Source organism: Thunnus thynnus, chromosome 3, assembly GCF_963924715.1.
Source record: "Thunnus thynnus chromosome 3, fThuThy2.1, whole genome shotgun sequence".
NCBI lineage: Eukaryota > Metazoa > Chordata > Actinopteri > Scombriformes > Scombridae > Thunnus > Thunnus thynnus.
Genome location: NC_089519.1, coordinates 37,341,937 through 37,357,236, shown reverse-complemented (window position 1 = coordinate 37,357,236; position 15,300 = coordinate 37,341,937). Strand labels below are relative to the sequence as shown.

Genomic DNA, 15,300 nt, shown 5'->3' with positions numbered 1-15,300 from the left:
ATAGACTAATTTAGTGTAAAATTTTATGAATGTTTACAGGATATGATGACTGATTATTAAGTATGTAGAATATAATTGTGTTTATTGATGTGACCCATATTTTTCCAGACAACATTAGAAGGAGAAATATTTCTACATGAACATTGTAAAAACTCCTTCTATGTGTTTGCATGTGTTCATTTTCAGGTGTTTTTAGCATAAAGAGCTGCTATTTGACAGCTGATAGAAAACAATATTTAAAGATTATTTTACAGTCAGAAAAGAAGTCTGCTGAGATGTGATGTTGCTTCATTACTTGAGCCAATAGTTTCTTTCTTCTTTCATGTTAAGAAACAAACATCCAGATGTCTTTCTCAGAGTGTTGCTGCATCCTCCTGCAGCTCAGACAACCAAGGTGGATAACCAATCAAGAGGCTGGATCTAAAGACAAGACTGAGCAAAAAACACACAACAAGCCTCTTCTTTTTAAAAGTTTAATACAGCTTGAATTGTTGGATTATCAACAATTTCTACATGATATAGAAATGTATTAATACATCAGCATGTTAGTATACTTCAAATAAAATATGTTAATTTCACTTGAGTAGACCATTCTCTCTCATTTACCAAATAAATATCTGTATTCATTTGTTGTGAAGGAACATGGTTGTTTACTGATACTGACCCTGTTCAGCTGTAAAATGGTTTAATGACTCAGCTTCTGTATGTTATTAAAATGTGTCTGTTATCATAATTAAAGGTGAAAAAAGTCACTATCACTATTAATATTGATAGAGATCAATAGAATTATACCCACAGCCAAGTAACTTACAAACCAAACTTAAAACTTAAAGACACTAAAATAATTGTATATCAGTATAATTGCATCCATAGACCAGTAATTTACACACTAACAGTAATATTAACTTATCACTACATCACTGAGTATAACAGATACCAGTAAACATCTATTTTCACTTTAATAACTCCACCCTTTATAACAGAGACACATACTCTACTCTTTCTGTTCATGCTCTAATTATAATTTAATAAGTATATACTGCACATTATTGGCAATGCTTCACTGCTTAATAAATTGCTGATCATAAAAAATAGATCAGTCAGTTTGATTGACAGGAGAGATGATCAGAGGGGCGGAGTTTATACCACCATAATTAGGACCAGGACTGAAGTATGGGTATAGTTTCTCAGTGAAGGAGCAGCCAGTAAAGGAGTAGATAAGAGCTGCAGCATCTACATCATAAAAGGAGACCAGACCCTCCTCATAATCCACAAACACCCCCACCTTCTGAGGCCGAGGCTTCAGAAGGAGACTGACTGGAGGGTCATTACCAGCTTCGTACTCATATCCATTTCTCAACACTATAGTCCAGTAACCTTTTCGAGGGCTCAGTATGATGTCTCCCTTCCTCTTGATCGACTCTCTGACCACTCCTAAATCCCATTCAATCTTCCCTTTAACCTGAACCTCAAAGTAAAATCTGCCTGAAGAGAAACTCTGCTTTCCTAAAACATTAGCACAAAACGAAAATCTCTCTGGGTTGTCTGGGAGATTCTTCACCACATCACCATGATTTACTTGTTTTCCATCATCAGACAGGATAAGTTTAGGATATGCTGTATCAGGATCAAGAGTCACATCCACTGCATACTGCTGGACCTCAGCCACAGTGAGGTGTTGGTTCCTCCAAATGTCTTTAACCAAAGAAAAACCAAAGAAAAAGAAACAGACATCACTTATTGGAATGATATTACATGCTAACAAATTAGAAACATATTTGGCTCTAAACAGACAGTTTTAAACAGTTTTTTTTCTTGCATTGTCACATTGAAGCTCTACCAATACTGACTTAATTATATAATATATATATGTATATCATTTTCCATTTATTTATTTCATTATCTATTGTCACTCATTCCTTAACATTGTTATTTGTTATCTTAATTTGTGCTTTGGCAACACATGTCAAATGTCTTGCTATTGAATTGAATTGAGCCTCACAGCAGATGATGGCCAGAAACACCAGATACACCAGACACTTCAGGGCATTCATTTTGGTTCCAGTACAGACGTCACAGGGAACTTCTGGTTGGGCAGCTTGTTGATTTGAGCTGCTGCTGCTGGCTTTCAGTTAAGCTTGCTATCTGCACCTCAGAGTGTTCATCCAGTCCTCCTCGTTTATTCCTGTTAAAATCACAGAATATTTAACATGAAGGACTTTCCATTTCCACTTAGGCAAGGACTACTGTAAAACAGTAGTGTTTGTCTGTTTCTTTGTTTGTTTGTTTCTTTCTTTATTATTGCGCCACTTAAACCCTAAATTTGACCCCATAAACATGCTCAAAAACTCACATAATTTGGCACACACATCAGGTCTGGTGAAAAATTTGATAAAATGTAAAATTTAATCCCCAAAGTGCCAAAATTTTCTCTCTAGCGTCACCTATGTAACTGAAATGGCCGCCACGGCCCGTAGGAATGTCGTAGAAAGATCAAACCAAAACTCAATTATTCATCTCATCAAGACCTACAAATCATACACTGACACCCCTGACCTAAATCCAACAGAACGTCCGCAATTAGCCTTTCAATATAAGACTTTGCCCCAATTTTGGCCCCCGAACAAACGCTATCTCCTCCGAGGGTGTTAATGGTATCGGCTTCAAACTTTAATAGATGACTTATGACACTGTGCTGAAAAAAAGTTGTTAAAAACTTTGTAATAACTCGAACGATTTGGATTTAATAAACCTTGAAAGTTGCAGTGCCACATCACACCTTACAATGTAAACCAATGGGGAGGCAATCTATGGGAATGAACTTTGTGTCAAACAGAGGCTTCTGACGTCTAAACTATAAGTCTGACCACTTTCAAACCTGTGTCAATGGATTCGCAACGAAATTTCCTTCCAAAAAATATGATTTTTAATGTAAGCTTTGGCCAAAGTAATGGGATTTATGAGGATATTTCACAAGAGGCGTACTCTAAAATCCTCCTCTCCAACTGCTCCTGGTGATGTCACTCCCTCAGTGCTGTGAAACATTCCGCAATACACACTCATTATAAAATCACAGGAGGAGCAAGAAAAGACTTTAAAACTCACACTCTAATATCTCAAAAACAATAAAAGATAGAAAAAACATGTAAATTCAAGATTTGTAGGTCAAAGTCTCGTGACTCATTTAAAGTTCAAATGAAGTTTGTATCTAAAACTATGTGGAGTGCAGTAAATGTTCAAAAAGGTGTGTGTTCACTCACACTCTCCATTCAAATATATGAGTATTTTTCTGTGTCCAGCTGCAGTTACTTATTGTCTCTACACACCTGACAGTACACATGTCAATCAAACTTTGACCAGGTCATGTGGGTTAAAAGTCTTTCCTTTTCTAAAAAATAGACTTGATGAAAATTAGGAAAATAATTTGTTTTACACACAAACTCATCAAAAGTTTTCAATTTACTAATTGAAATTCAAGTGAATGGGCCCAAAACTTGCATCATTTTGATGACACAAGAGTGAGCAAGACAGACATGTCTCACCCTGCAGAAAATTCTCATCCTGTCAATCAAACTTTCAAAATAAAAGCACACCACACTTATCCCTCACTTTTAAAAAGCAAAATGATCTGATCCCAATGGACCAGAGTGCAAAGTCCCGACCAATGCTGCTTGCAGCTTTAATTTTAAACTTGTATCTTATCTACTCTCTTGCTGAGTCTTTCTTTTGAGTCCAAACATCACCTACCAGAAACGTTACAAAATCATAAATGTATTGCATGTTATCTGTGCTGTAAGATGTAAGCACAGTGAGAATTAAAGGACAGTAATAATGTTTATGACTGATATTGTTTGAGGGTTAAAGGCTTGGTTCAGATTTGTAAATTGGTTTTGGGGGGGTGGTGTTAGAAATGTTAGTTGCTTGTTAATAAATTGTCAGAATTCTGTATTTCTGTTTGTATTTTTGCCATTAAAAAATAATCAAATGTATTGCACAAAATAATGATTCACATGTGAAATCAAGGTGTGAAGAAGCCACAGAGAGCTGATAACTTTCTTTCTGGTGTCTCAGCAGAGTTAATGACATTAATACTAAAGGACTCAACACTCCACCACGACATGTCAGATAGGTTGATTAGCTTGAATGAGGTCGACCACTCTCTAAAACATTAAAGAGACAGAAATGTTTTTAATACTCACGAAGAAACAACAACTGTCTTTTTCCTGACTGAAGTCTTGTTGATTGAAGATTCTCCTGCAGACTGAGAGAACTGAATCTGTGGAGTCTTTATGAGCAGGTGAGATGAGCTGAGAGACACATCATGAAGAGTGAAAAAGACCTCAAACAGGAAATAAAACACATTTCCTCATCTGAGAGAGAAAGAACGTGACTGTTTAAAAGTAAACCAACACGTATTGTCGCTTCAGCCATGAAATGTGGTCGTGACATAATAAACAGAAAGTCCAAATCATGAGATACAAAAGAGTCCCTTAGTATAAAAGTTTTCTTACACACTGACCAGGCGTTGATTAATGCCATCTTAATCGGAGTGGATTGCAGTGAAGATTTATGATTGCAGGTGATCTGGATCAGGTTGCTACCATTTACTGTAGATTTACAAACGGGGAAACATTTCTTTGGCCTGAAGTTTGATAACTGGGATCAGTGAGTCAGGATCTAAAGAGGGGATGTGTCCTTGGGTAAGATACTGAAACCCCAAATTGTTCAGTGTGTGAATGACTAGGTTTCCTCTGATGGGCGGATGAATGTGATTCGTAGTGTGAAAGTGCTTTGAGTGGTCAGAAGACTAGAGAGGTGTTATACTGGCAAACAGGGGTGGACCACCCAAGCACCATCATTTCATGTGTTATGTGGGCCGGAAGAGAATATGGACTGTGGGCCCGATCGGGGCCAAAATGAAAATGAACTGTGGTCAAGATATGGGCCAGATCTGGTTTATTTGTTTAGTTTTTGGTTTACATGTGGCATTGCTATGGTTTGCTTGTGGCCCAGATCTGGCAAACAGGAGCGGACCGCCCAAGTGCCATCATTCCATGCGGTATGTGGGCCACATGAAAGTGTCCGGTGTGGACCACAGCAATTTTCCTATCTGGGCTGTGTCATATATTTGCCAGAACTGGCCCAGATATGTTTGAGATAAACGGGCCACATTTTCTGCATCATATGTGGGCCATTTCAGGCTCACAATCAGATAAGCCAGTACCAATTGTGCCACATCTTTACCTAAAGTGGCCAATAATGTTCAGCAATATTTTGGCCATATTTACTATTTCAAATGTGGGCCACATTAGGCTCACACTATGACAGCCAGTGCTGACTGTGCCATGCAATTGCCAAAAGTGGGCCAAATTTGTTGTATAGTATTTGGGCCATATTTGCCATATCATATGTTGGCCACTTTAGGTTCACATCAAATCAAGCCAGTGTTTACTGTGCCATATCTTTGTCAGCACTGGCCTAGATATGTTTTAAGATAACCGGGCCACATTTGCTGCACCATATGTGGGCCACTTTTGGTTTAAACCCACATCAACTATTATCGACCGGGCCAGATCTTTTCCAAAGGTAGCCCACATTTCTTTTGTGATATTTGGGCCATATTCCCTATGTATCACATGGGTGACTTTAGGGTCACATCCAGTTTACACATCGCCGAGAGCACCGCACCTTTGTGAAAAATGGCCCACATTTGTTTTGGGATATTTGGGCCATATTTGTTATTTTATGTTGGCCACCTCAGGCTCACTTCTAGATTAGTCAACACCAATTGCACCGCATCTTTACCTATAGTGGCCCAATACTGTTCAACCATATTTGGGCCATGTTCACCATTTCAAATATGGGCCATATTAGGCTCACACCCTAATTAGCCAGTGCTGGCTGTGCCATATATTTGCCAAAACTGGCCCAGATTGTTGTAAAATATTTGGGCCACATGTTCCATATCATATCCGGACCATTTCAGGCTCACTTCCAGATTAGCCAGTGTTTACTGTGTCGTATATTTTCCAGAACGGGCCTACTTTTGGTTTACACCCACGTTAACTATTGTCGACTGGGCCATATCTTTGCCAAAGGTGGCCCACATTTGTTTTGTGATATTTGGGCCATATTCACCATATATTACATGGGCGGCTTTAGAGTCACATACAGTTTACACATCGTCAAGAGCACCGCACCTTTGCCAAAAATGGCGCACATTTGTTTTGGGATATTTGGGCCATATTTCTTATTTCATATGTAGGCCACTTCAGGCTCACATCCATTTTGTCCGGACCAGAAGAAGGCCAGCAGTGCAATATCATTTCCTGAGGTGGCCCACTTCTGTATGCTTTCTGGGTGGAGTGGGCCCTGGGTTCCTCCTGGTGCAGGACAATGCCCGGCCTCATGTGGCCAGAGTGTGTAGGCAGTTCCTGGATGACGAAGGCACTGATGCCATTGACTGGCCCTCTTGTTCATCTGACCTAAATTCCACTGAGCACCTGTGGGACGTTATGTATCGGCGCATCCAATGCGGCCAAGTACCGCCACAGACTGTCCAGGAGCTCACTGATGCCCTGATCCAGGTCTGGGAAGAGATCCCCCATGACACCATCCGTGAACTCAGCAGGAGCATGCCCAGACATTGTTGGGAGTACATACAGACAAACTGGGGCCAAACACACTAGTGAGTCACATTAAGAGTTGGATCAGCCTGTGATTTCAATTGTTTACTTTGATTTTCGATGTGATTTTGAATCCAGCCCGCAATGGGTTGATGATTTTGGTTTTACCATACTTAATATCCCTCATTTTTAAAAAGCAAAATGATCTGATCCCGACGGGCCAGAGTGCGAGGTCCCGACCAACGCTGCTTGCAGCTTTAATTTTGTTTTGTTTTACCATTACAATATTTATTTCAGCTCTCCTTGCACTCTTTGTACACCTTTACACTATTTGTATCTTGTTAATTTACAAAAACAGTTTACATGTATATTGACATTGTATGTTGTTGTCCATTAGTTGTTTCTATATGTTTGTATCTATTTTTTCACCCGTGTGCTTGTACACAACAGTGATATGTTCAATTATCTTTGTTTGACCTGTTTTCAATGTGTATCTTCCTGAATATTTTAATGTGTAAGTACACTGAGAGCCATTAGAAACTGGAATCAGAGTCCTTGTACGCATAAACATATTTGTCCAATAAAGCTGATTTATACATACATCTTAGATTCTTACCACAAAAAGAGCACACAAAACATTGCAGATTGTAACTTCCACAAATTCCTATTTTTTCAGACCATTACTTAATAACTGTTGAATTCTTATTACTGGATTACACACCACCAGACAAGGATGTCTTCACTAGTCTATCTGATAGTGCTGTAGCTAAATTTAAGGAAGTGATTCCTTTCAAACTGAATTCAACGCCATGTCTCAATACTACAGAGAACTCTTATGCTAAAAAAATGTAAAACTTGCATAAAGATAATGATCCAACAGGTGCAGCAGGTAAAGTTGTTGGAATATAATGGAGATATTGTTGTTGATAGATAATCAATATATTTAAGCTTTAAAAGAAACATGCCCAAAATCAGATGACGTTACAATAAATTTCCTCTGATGACGGGTCTGACTTAGCCTACATGTATTTTAAAATTGTGAGTGTGAAATGAAAAGTGTAACTATCTGTTTGAGAAGAACGGTGAGTTTTGTGGTAAAGCTGGTTGTTGAAACACAGTAAACACGTAGAAAACAGAGACAGTTGTGTGGTCTGCAGCTCCTCTGTGTCTCTGACAAACTTTTAGTTTCATTTAGAGGAATGTGGTGTTGAAGCTCTTCTCTTTGCTGCGTTGCTCCACCTCTTACTGCAGCTTGTTGTGAGGTTTTCTTTCTTCCTTCAGGTTTAGACATGATCATAGTCACATACATCTGGCACAGAATGAGTTTAATCTTTAGGGAGACATTTTACTTCTTTTATCTTCTTTTTCAGCAGCGTTAGTTTATCAGAGAACACTGTTCACAAAAAGGTCAGTCCTACAATATATACTTTGGGATGACAAAGAAGTACATAAGTAATTTTATTTACATATCACTGTTCAAGAACAGAGACGTCACAAAGTATTTCACAGAGGAAATAAAGCATAAACATACAGACATAAAACACAAAATAAATAGAAAATAATGGTAACACAGGGCTGCAGTAGATCTCTAATGTAGGCAGGTGTCTGACCATGCAGAGAGCTATAGGTGATCACAAGAACTTTGCTGACCTCTGCTGGACACAGGGGGGAAACACATACAACTTGTGCAAACCTCAGTGACTTTCATGCACTTGTGCACGCACACATGCACATAGACATGTACACACAGATAGAGGAACAGAGACACATAGATAAACATTCATGCATACTCATAAAGACTATGCGCATACACATGGACACACACACCTATAAACATTTTGCACATACAGATACAATTTACAATTTACAGTTTCACTTAGCAGACACTTTTATCCGAAGCAATGTACATCTGAGAGCTGATACAACACGAGTAAGAATCTAGTCAGGAGAGAACAACACCATGAAGTGCCATAAAGCTAAGTTCAAGTCTGAAAGGATGTAGGTGCCAACAAGTAGCACACAGACACAATGCATAGAGTGGATGGAAGCAGATTTTGAGGTGATGATAACAACATTTTACTGGAGTTGACGACAACTACACTAGTTACTTTAAGTGCAACAAAACTGTTGCAAGTAAAAAGCCAATAAGTCAAACCACCTGTTCAACAAGCACAACACTGGTATGTTTTACACAACCACAGCACGCTGGTTAAGGTACCATGACACATAACCCACAGAGAAACTGAGAAATATCCATTTGATTTGTGTCACTATGAAATCGGGAGATTAATGGAAATTAGAGAGAAATTACCAATTGGGAGCACAACAGGAGAAAGGGTTAAAAAAGGGTAAAGGGTTACTATAATGTGAAACAAATAAAATAGCAGCAAAGTCTTGAACTAGAGAATGTTTGGAATTTTTGCCTAAAAAAATATTTAAACGAATAATCATTTATCAGAATAGTTGCAGATTGATTTTCTAGCAATCAATAAATCGACTAATCTATATGATGTATTTCCTTTTTATTTAAAGTAAATTCTGGTTCTGACCCCATTTTCCACCAAGTGGAGGTGAAAACTGGGATAATCTAGATTTTACAAGGACTTTCTGCCTCACCTGACTGTCACTTTAGACACTGAACCACTACAACACAGCTTAGACAAGCTTAAAGGTAATATCCATGTTACTACTACCAAGTGCATATGTGAGACTTTCATTGTATTCTTCAGTGCAGCGAGAATCAAAACCACATAGTTCTCACCTTCATTGGATTTGTATTGAGGCAGAAAACGCAGAGACGGCGATTTCACTCACAACTTGGGAGGCTGAATACCAACATAATTTATAGAATAAAATATGTGTTTTCATGATTTGGGTGAATTTAAAGTGTCCTTAGTGTATCTAGTGTGTGTGCACTAACTCTGCCTGATGCACTCTTGTACTTGCCTACAGATTCACTGCTTGCAGCTTCATCTTTAAAATGAAATGTATATATTTTGCTTCACTCATCATCATCAAAGAGGAAAACAGTACATTTCTGTGTTCTGATCAGTAACAAACTCAACTGAAAACACCAAAACTGCTTCCATATAATTATATTTATTTGTGTAAATGTTCTTACTGTGAGGAACACAAACTACACAAGTCTGGTTTTACATTTACAATCATCACACTTTATAGAACAACATGTCAACATGTTTCAGTGATTCTTTGCTTCTCATTGATACTTACAGACAGCAGTTATGTTATATTTGATTGTAAAACCTCTTAAACCCCTGAAAATGTCTAAGTAGCCTCAAAATAACATAACATATTTTCACCCTTTGTAACAGAGACACATACTCTACTCTTTCTGTTCATGTTCAAACCATGAAGCTAAATAACACACAGTGAAATATTCAAGCTCAGGATATCATGACTGTTATGGCTGCATCATTACATCTGATGAAAATAAATCTTGATATATTGTTCATCACTGTAGATACAGTAAAAAAATAAAATAAAATTCAGTCTTGATCTCTGTTGGTTTGAACAGAGGTTTTCTTCACATATGTTGTGAAGAAGTTAATGAATGAATAGTGGGGAGAGTAAAGGAAGCAGTAAAAAGACAAGTAAAAGGTTAAAATCCAACTTACATAAAAAACAAATGCTATAATAAATCATTAAGGAATGACCACATTAATTATATCCTGATTAAATCAGGTTTATACTGTATATTACCACTGAATATATACATTTGTTACCATGAATGACAGTGAATCTTTTAATGTAAAATATTAGTTCAAATTGTTTGGTGTGTTTTTATGTCTCTAATCCATTGCCATGTAAGTATTGACTGCTGTGTCAGTATTGCAGTACAAATACTTTTTCTGGTGTTTATTTACACGGTGGAATCAAAATGTACAGATTCATTTAAAAATGTATATACTTGACATTATTGGCAATGCTTCACTGCTTAATGAAATGTTGATCATAAAAAATAGATCAGGCAGTTTGATTGACAGGACAGATGATCAGAGGGGCAGAGTTTTTACCACCATCATTAGAACAGGGACAGAAGTATGGGTAGAGTTTCTCAGTGAAGGAGCAGCCAGTAAAGGAGCAGATAAGAGCTGCAGCATCTACATCATAAAAGGAGACCAGACCCTCCTCATAATCCACAAACACCCCCACCTTCTGAAGCTGAGACTTCAGAGAGAGACTGACTGGAGGGTTATTACAAGCTCTATACTCATTTCCTTTTCTCATCACTATAGTCCAGTAACCATCCTGAGGTCTCAGAGTGATTTGTCCCTTCCTGTTGATCGACTCTCTGGCCACTCCTAAATTCCATTCAGTCTTCCCTTTAACCTGAACCTCAAAGTAAAATCTGCCTGAAGAGAAACTCTGCTTTCCTAAAACACTAACACAAGGAGAAAATCTCTCTGGGTTGTCTGGAAGATTCTTCTCCACATCACCATGATTTACTTGTTTCTCATCATCAGACAGGATGAGAAAGGGATTTGCTGTATCAGGATCAAGAGTCACATCCACTGCATACTGCTGGACCCTCTTCAGCTCAGCCTCAGTTTCCTCATATGATGGATGGATGCTGACCTCGGATGTGCAGTTTTGGTTCTTCCAAGTGTCTTTAACCAAAGAAAAACCGAAGAAAAAGAAAAAGACATCACTTATTGGAGTGATATTACACACTAACAATACAAATTAGTAACATATTTGGCCCTAAACAGACAGTATACTGTGACAGACGATCTAACCACAGTAACTGATAATAACCTGAGAAAGACGTTGACAATGTTCAGACTGAGTGATCATAGTCTGGCAATAGAGAAGGTCAGACACAGGCAGACCTGGCTGTCCAGAGAGGACAGACTCTGCTTTCATTGTTATGAGGGAGCTGTAGAGACAGAATTACACTTTCTATCAGAAAACCAAAACTACAGAAATATTAGGGAGAAATTCTTTCTAAAATTTGACAAAAAGTTGTCCTGACTTCCAAAGTCTGACAGAAAGGGAGAAATAAGCCCTGATTCTGGAGGAAAAGAAGAATGTGCAGTGTTGGCTGCTAAATATGTCACTTCTTGCCACAACAAGTAGGACATAGACATTTATAAATATACTTCTAATTAACATATTCTACTTACCACCACCATCTCCTTTTGTTTCTTTATGTTGTTATTTATTGAATAATTGCTGTCTTGTATTATCCTTAATATTAACATCTTTATATTATTATAATTAGATTAACACTTGCATTGTTTTTTCTTGCATTGTCACATTGAAGCTGTAAAAAAATCGGTGCTGGAGACGAAATGCGCACAACTTCAAATCTGAAAATAATGTCAGATGCACAGTTACGATCAGGAATAAGCAAACAGAGTAAAGCAACAGTACTCATTGATCCATCTTGAGATCAATCAGTGAGTGCTGTTGCTTTACTCTGTTCACATTGAAGCTGCACCAATACTGACTTGATTATATAATATATATATGTGTATATGTATATATATATATATATATATATATATATATATATATATATATATATAGTAATATAGTATAGCAGCTGGATTGCTCAGTGGTTAACACTGCTGACTTCGGCGCAGGAGTCCACATAAGGGTCCACATATCCAGTGTGGACCCTTAGGCAAGGTCCTTGATGCTGCTGGCCTACCTCAGTATGAGTGAAACCGCAAATTTGAGAGTCATACCGGCTCGGACGTCGTCAACAAGGTCCGTGTCAGGTGTTGGGGAACCAGGACACCCTGATGAGAAATGGGCTACTGGGACAAGACATAGATGGAGCAGAGCAGAGGATAGGGATCTGTTGGAATGCTACTATACAAGTTACCCCAATGAGAGAGGCTACATGCTGAGGTTGTGGGATATATGGATGCTTCGAAACCCAACATCTATGCTTACAAAGAAACAACTACTAGCACAGCGTTCCAACATCCGCAAATGACAACTGCTATCACAACTAGAGATTGATGACGTACAACAAACATGCTACAGCAAGGGGGAGCCTGGACGACAGGTCAGAGGGGAGATACTATACAGGACTCAACAGGACACAAGGAGCCTTCATCAAGAACTCAATGGGGCTGTGGAAAACGACTCTGGAGGCCAACTCAAAGCCAATTGCACAAGTTAACATCAAGTGCGGCATATACCAAGGTGATGCACGATCCCCACTGCTGTTCTGCATAGGCCTGAACCCCCTCAGCCAGATCATCTCAAAGAGTGGCTACGGATACCGGTTCCAAAGTGGAACAACCATCAGTCACCTCCTCAACATGGATGACATCAAACTGTATGCCAGGAATGAGCGAGACATCGACTCACTGATCCACCCCACCAGGATCTACAGCAACGACATCAGAATGTCATTCAGACTAGATAAGTGTGGTCGGATGGTGTCAAAGAGAGGGAAGATGATCAGGACCGAGGGGGTCGAGCTACCAGAAGGCAACATTGCAGATGTTCAGGACAGCTACAAATACCTTGGGATCCTGCAGGCAAATGGGGACCTTAAGGAGGCCGCAAGGAAGTCAGCCACAGCCAAATACCTACACAGAGTAAGACAGGTCCTGAAAAGTCAGCTGAATGGGAAGAACAAGATACGACCCACTGCCAGTCATCAGATACCCCACTGGTATAATAAGCTGGCCAAAGGAGGAGATAAAGGCCACTGATATCAAGACAAGAAAGCTCCTCACAATGTATAGAGGGTTTCATCCCAAGTCCAGCACCCTGAGACTGTACACTAAGTGGAACGAGGGAGGCCGAGGACTGGTGAGCGTCAGAGCCACTGTCCAGGATGAAACAACCAACATCAGGAAGATGGGCCCCAAAGATGAACTGCTAAGTGAATACCTCAGGCAGCAAAATCCCGATGATGCAGAGGAGGAGGAGGAACCATCATGGAGGGACGAGCCCCTACACAGCATGTACCACCAACAGATAGAAGAAGTGGCTGATATCAAGAATACCTACCAGTGGCTGGAAAAGGCTGGACTGAAGGACAGCACAGAAGCACTGATCATGGCAGCACAAGAACAGGCACTCAGTACAAGATCAATAGAGGCGAGGATCTACCACACCAGACAGGACCCCAGGTGCAGGCTGTGCAAAGATGCTCCTGAGACAGTTCAGCACATAATAGCAGGGTGTAAGATGCAGGCAGGAACAGCATACATGGAACGCCATAACCAAGTGGCTGGCATAGTGTACAGGAACATCTGCACTGAGTATGGGTTGGAGGCCCCAAGGTCACAATGGAAGACAGGTCGGTTGAGAATGACCGAGCCAAGATCCTGTGGGACTTCCAGATCCAGACTGACAAGCTGGTGATGGCTAACCAACCGGACATCGTGTTGATTGACAAACAACAGGAGAAGGCAGTGGTGATAGATGTAGCAATCCCAAGTGACAGCAACATCAAAAAGAAGGAACACGAGAAGATCGAAAAATTCTAAGGGCTAAAAGAGGAGCTAGAAAAGATGTGGGGAGTGAAGGCAACAGTGGTGCCAGTGGTAATTGGAGCACTGGGGGCTGTGACCCACAAACTGGGAGAGTGACTCCAGCAGATTCCGGGTACAACATCTGAGGTCTCTGTCCAGAAGAGCACAGTCCAAGGAACAGCTAAGATACTGCGCAGAACCCTCAAACTCCCAGGCCTCTGGTAGAGGACCCAAGCTCAAGGAAGACACACCACCACCCCCCCATGGGAGGGGGGTGAGAGGGAGATTTTTTTTTTGTATATATATGTATATAATTTTTCATTTATTTATTTCATTATCTATCGTTATATTCATTCCTTAACATTGTCTTTTGTAATCCTAATTTGTGCTTTGGCAACACATGTCAAATGTCATGCTATTGAACTGAATTGAACCTCACAGCAGATGGCCAGAAACACCAGATACACCAGACACTTCAGGGCCTTCATTCTGGTTCCAGTACAGACATCACAGGGAACTTCTTGTTGGGCAGCTTGTTGATTTGAGCTGCTGCTGCTGGTTTTCTGTTGACTTTCCTGTCTGCACCTCATAGTGCTCTCCCCCATCATCATTTCTCTCTGTTAAAATCACAGAATATTTTCAACATGAAGGACTTTCCATTTTCACAAACATTAGTCCACAGCCAGATTTCTGCCTCCATGGTCATTGTGTTTAAGTCTCTGATCCTGCCTGCTTCTCTTTTGGATTCTGCTGACTGACGACTTGTTATCAACCTCTGCCTTCAATCAAAAACTCCTTTTAAACTTTTATCTTATCTGCTCTGTTGCTGAGTCTTGCTTTTGAGTCCAAACATCACCTACCAGAAACATTAGAAAATCATAAATGTATTGCATGTTATCTGTGCTGTAAGAAGTAAGATGTAGTGAGAATTCAAGGACAGTAATAATGTTTATGACTGATATTGTTTGAGGGTTAAAGGCTTGGTTCAGATTTGTAAATTGGTTTTGGAGCCTGGGGTTAGAAATGTTAGTTGTTTGTTAATTAATTGTCAGAATTCTGTATTTTCTGTTTGTATTTTTTCCATTAAAAAATGTATTGCACAAAATAATGATTCACATGTGAAATCAAGGTGTGAAGAAGCCAGAGAGCTGACAACTTTCTGTTAATGCCTTAATTCAACAAGACTAATAAAAGCCTTTAGATTGTGCAAC

General features: G+C 39.4%; 1 protein-coding gene and 1 pseudogene across 1 annotated transcript in view; both read right to left on the bottom strand.

Moving 5' to 3' along the window:
• Window positions 1-15,300, bottom strand: part of LOC137180378 (E3 ubiquitin-protein ligase TRIM21-like) — an 81,677-nt gene that overhangs the window by 23,130 nt on the left and 43,247 nt on the right. The window lies entirely within an intron of this gene.
• LOC137180502 (E3 ubiquitin-protein ligase TRIM21 pseudogene) lies at window positions 1,097-6,647 on the bottom strand (annotated as a pseudogene).